Consider the following 4,597-nt stretch of genomic DNA (forward strand, 5'->3'; position numbering starts at 1 on the left):
GGGAGCACCACTCCCAGGATGCGGCGGGCCGTGAACAGGGCCCCGGGGCCGGGTAGCTGGGCCGGGTCCCTGAGGATGCAGCCGGGATGCAGGCTGCAGACGTCAGCGCCTCGATCCTTGCGTAGGCGGGTCCTGCGCCAGGTGTGGGGCAGCTGTGGGGACCCTGGGGGCCCAGCTGCAGATGCTTTTTCCCGGGTCGGGAGAGCCCAGAGGCCCAGGGATGGGGAGGCTTCCCCTTTCTGGTTTCTGTTTTTCCGTTTTTTTGAAACCCAAAAACAAGTCAGAAAATCCACACCCAGAATAGATCACTCACATTCCCAGGAAATTAACCACGACCACTATTTTGGGGCACTTGCCTCCAGGGTTTTTTTGTTTGTTTTCTTATTTGGGGGGCTTTTGTTGCTGTTGTTATTGATGTAAAACTTGCCTGTGATGAAACGCCTGGTCTCAAGCCCTGGGCTCAGTGAGCTTTACCAGCTTCGACCCCGAGGCCCCGTCCCCCAGAGCCCCCTCCAGCCCCCTCCAGCCTGTGCCCGGTGGCAGTGACGGCTCTGATTTCCTCACCGGAGGTGGGCTTCGGCTGCCCCTGACCTTGGCAGGAGTGGAGCCCCTGGGTGGCAGGCTTCCATCCTGTCCTTCCACCGGGTGTGACGTGGCCAGCACCCTCCGTGGCCGTGTCTCCGTCCCTAACCGGCTTTGTTGTTAGCTGCTGTGTCGTGTTCTCCTCGTCCGAATAAACCAGAACCCGTCTGTGTCTCGTCAGCTGCGCTGGCCTCTGCCGGTCACTCTCGCTCAAGCCACTGTGTGCAGGCCTCGCAGGGCGTCCTCCTTTCTCTCAGGCTTGACTGCGTTTCATTTTCTCTGTCTTGTGATGTCCTGACAGCGTGGGGGCTCGCACACCCGGGAGAGGGTTGTTTCAGCCCCATGTGTTGAAACACGGACCCTTCTACATTAAAATGCCTAAAAACAGTTTCCCACATATTTCCCCTGCTTTTTAATGGGTTTTGATCCAGTATGGGTTACTGCATGATGGCGAGAAGCAGAAAGCTGGATCTGGTCTTTTAATGCAGTCTTCTGAACAGCTGACCTCCCCACTATCATAACTTAAACTACGTTGGGATGTGGGTAGGCCCTCTCTCTCATTTTCCTGTTTCCACGTGCTCTATCCCCTTCCATAGAGGGAAACTTGACCTAGTTGGCTAATCTTTTATTATTATCATCATCTTGGCCATGTTGGGTCCTAGTTGCGGCACGTGGGATCTTCGTTGAGGCGTGCGGGATCTTTCTTTGTGGCGTGGGCTTCTCTCTGTAGCTGTGGTGCACGGGCTCCAGGGTGCGTGGGCTCTGTAGTTTGCGGCACATGGGTTCTCTAGTTGAGGTGCATGAGCTCAGTAGTTGTGGTGCACAGGCTCAGTAGTTGTGGCACGTAGGCTTAGTCGCCCCGTGGCACGTGGGATCTTAGTTCTCCGGACCAGGGATCGAACCCGCATCCCCTGCATTGGAAGGTGGATTCTTTTACCACTGGACCACCAGGAACGTCCCTAGTTGGCTAATCTTGAAGGTTATACTTTCAGTGCTTTCCCTCCTGGTGGCTCTCCTAACTTAACCGTGTTTGTGTTTTTTAAGAGCTTAATAAGTTGGTATGAAAACTGTCTCCACCATGTCTCCCACCTCCAAACAAAGCAAGCAGGTCGGCTGCCCTCAGGGGTTCCGGAACAGCCTGGAATCTAGTTCTAGGTTGCTACCCACGTGATGGTCTGGGTAGGGCTTGATGATTCTGAGAGCGGCGAACATCACTAGGGTTTCCGCTCACCTGGGATCCCTGTGTATCGAGCCTAAGAGCTGGTTACTTTCCTTTCCTGCAGAAACACCCCCAACCGGGTTTCAAAGAGGATCCCGTGTGATGTGTGAGCTGCCATCTCAGACTTTGTGGGTCTCAGAATGTATTTTCACCCCATTCGTCTCAGTAATAATTCTTCCGGGTACAAACTTGAGCCTTCTCCTTCTGTATCTGAGGTCATTTCCTACTACCTTTTGACGCTGAGCGGCTCTTGTCCTTTCGTAGAAAAGGGTTTAAAGAATTTCCCCACCATCTTTGTGTTTGGCATCAATGAATCTAAGGGTATGTTTTAAAAGTCGGTCCCATTTGGCCCTCTGAGACTTTCAGTCTGGGGTCTTCAATCTTTCCCTAATTCTCAAATCTTTAAAAGCACTTATTTCAACATTCTGCCCCTCCACGGACTTCCTGTTTCTTCTTGGAGCCCCTTGTGCGGATGCAACGCTCACTTTCTCCATTTTTATCCTCCCCTGAGACCCCCTCCCCCGCCCCGGGGCGGCTTGTCTCCGCGACCTCACAGCCTGTCCGTAGTTGCCGTGGTTACTGAGCCCTTCCGTGCCGTGTTTCCTCGCACCTGCTCACTGCGGCGCGGTGTCACGACTACCCATCCTTCCCTCCTTGACTTAAAACTAATGGACCAAAGGGTACGGCTCGGTGGGCGGTCGTGCTGCGTGTGTGAACGCGTAAGAGCGCGTGTGCACGCACGGGGATGCCTGCACGCGTGTGCAGGAGGGGAGATTTGGGAGGGATGTTTCCTGTCTTGTGAGGGCTTCACGTCAGCCCTCGACACGGGCCAAAGTGTGACGCGCCGGGGCCCGCTGGTCGCTGTGCAGCCCCTGCGCCTGGCCAGAGGCGACGGCTGGACGGGGCGGTGGGCCGGCGGCCACTCCCGCCCGCCTCTGCCTTCCCACGGCGGCGGCCCCGGGGACAGGCGTCCCCGCCTCCTTGAGCGGGCGCGCCCGGCTCCAGCGCCTCCTCTGCCCGCACCAGCAGCGTCCCCCTCCTGCGGCTGCCCCCGGCCCTCCCCGCCAGCCGTAGAGACGCGAGGGCCTCAGTCCTGCGACGAGCCCGGCCCCGTGGTCTCCGCTCAGCTCGGAGATGGTGGCGCCCACACTCTGCCCCGTGAACCCCACGCTCACCTACCCACGCTGCCCCGGCCCCTCCACCACCTGCTCCCGGGCACCTGGACCCGCCGTCCCCCCACCTCACCCGGGGCTCGGCCCCCTCCTGCCCCGTTCAAGCCATTGCCTCCCCGGTCCAGCCACCTCCATCCCGGTGGGCGACGGGCACGGTCCCCGCCCACCTGGCCACGCACGCGCCCACCCACAGGTGGTTCACGCAGACGCCAGGTCACGGCAGCCCCTGCTCAGAACCCCCGGGGGCTTCCAGGTGCTCTGAGGACAAACCCGGACCCCTCCCTGCAGCTCCCTGCTCCCCATCTGACCCCTGCCCGGAATGTGGTCAGCTTGTTCATTCCTCGGGCTGTTTCTGGCTCGTGTCCAGCCAGGCCCAGCCCCAGGCCACTCCCGGGCGGTGCCCGGAACGCTCCACGGTCTCCCTCCTCCCACTCTGTGCCATCTCTGCCCCAGGGGCACCTCGGAGCCTTCCCTGGCCCCACCTCAGACGCTTCCTCGTGTTCAGAGAACTGCTTGCCATGGGCCTGGCCTCAGCAGGTGCTGCCCCGGGGCCCACGGCTGGCAGTGGGGGGTCCCTGACGGGGCCCATGACAGCCACACCAGCCTCTGAAGGTGGGCCGGCACGTTCTGCAAGCCCACCCCCACCCAGCTGACTCAACACGCGTGCAGGGCTGGCACCCCTTGAGCCGGCCCTGAGCTCTGGAGGGCCGGCCGGGGGCACCAGGGCCTGGGGGCTGCGGTGGCCTCACAGGAAGGGAGGGTAACCCCTGGGGTCACAGGGAGGCCATGGCGGGGGGTCCCTGAGGCCGAGGATGGATGGTGGCCCCTCTCTGAGAGGGGGTGGGGAACCTGGGCCTCCACCCGACGGGGCGGGCGTGGGGCCTGGCAGAGAGCAGCACCCTGGACGAGCACACGTGGTTTATCCGGGCCAGACGCGCACAGAGGAAAGGGTCCCAGGCCCGGCCTGCCTCCCTCCCCCCACCTCCAGACCCTCTTCTTCAGCCACTCGCTCGCTCGGTGTCCAGGGTCCGGGGGGACGTGCGGGCTCACTCGGGGCAGCAGGGGGACCGTCCTGGCAGGAGGAAAGGGTGGGCGGGTCTGGGGGAGGCAGCGGACAGCTCACGCCTGCCAGAAGCGGCACCTGGCCTGCCCGGTTGCGTGGCTCAGGCCCCCGGGTCCCCGCGGGCCTGTGAGCCGTCTGCTCGCACCTGCTTCTCAGGGCGCTGCCCCCAGGGGGCCCCCGCCCCCCAGCCGGCCCAGGTGCCCGCCCAGGTGCTGACGTCCACTGGGGCCCCCCAGGGCTCCCGCCGGGCCGGCTGGGGCCTCCCGCGCCCACCTGCAGTCCTGCTGGTCCCCCGAGGCCCGTGGGCCCCCGCACGGCCCGCTGCCCCCCCCGCTTTGCCTGCACCCGCACTGCGCCCCCCCCCCCCGTCTCCCTGAGGGCTCCAGGCTCAGCGAGGGGAAGGAGGGGTGCTCTAGGCCCGAGGGCGCAGGCGGCAATGCTTCCTTTCTCAGGGCCCCTGTTCTGACCTGGGGAAGGTGGCTCCTGGACCCCCCGGGCCTGGGGGCAGCAGGTCACGCCTTCAGGTGGAGGCTGAAAGCTCGGGGTTGGGGGTCCCTGACC

Source organism: Hippopotamus amphibius, chromosome 12 (assembly GCF_030028045.1).
Source record: "Hippopotamus amphibius kiboko isolate mHipAmp2 chromosome 12, mHipAmp2.hap2, whole genome shotgun sequence".
Lineage (NCBI taxonomy): Eukaryota > Metazoa > Chordata > Mammalia > Artiodactyla > Hippopotamidae > Hippopotamus > Hippopotamus amphibius.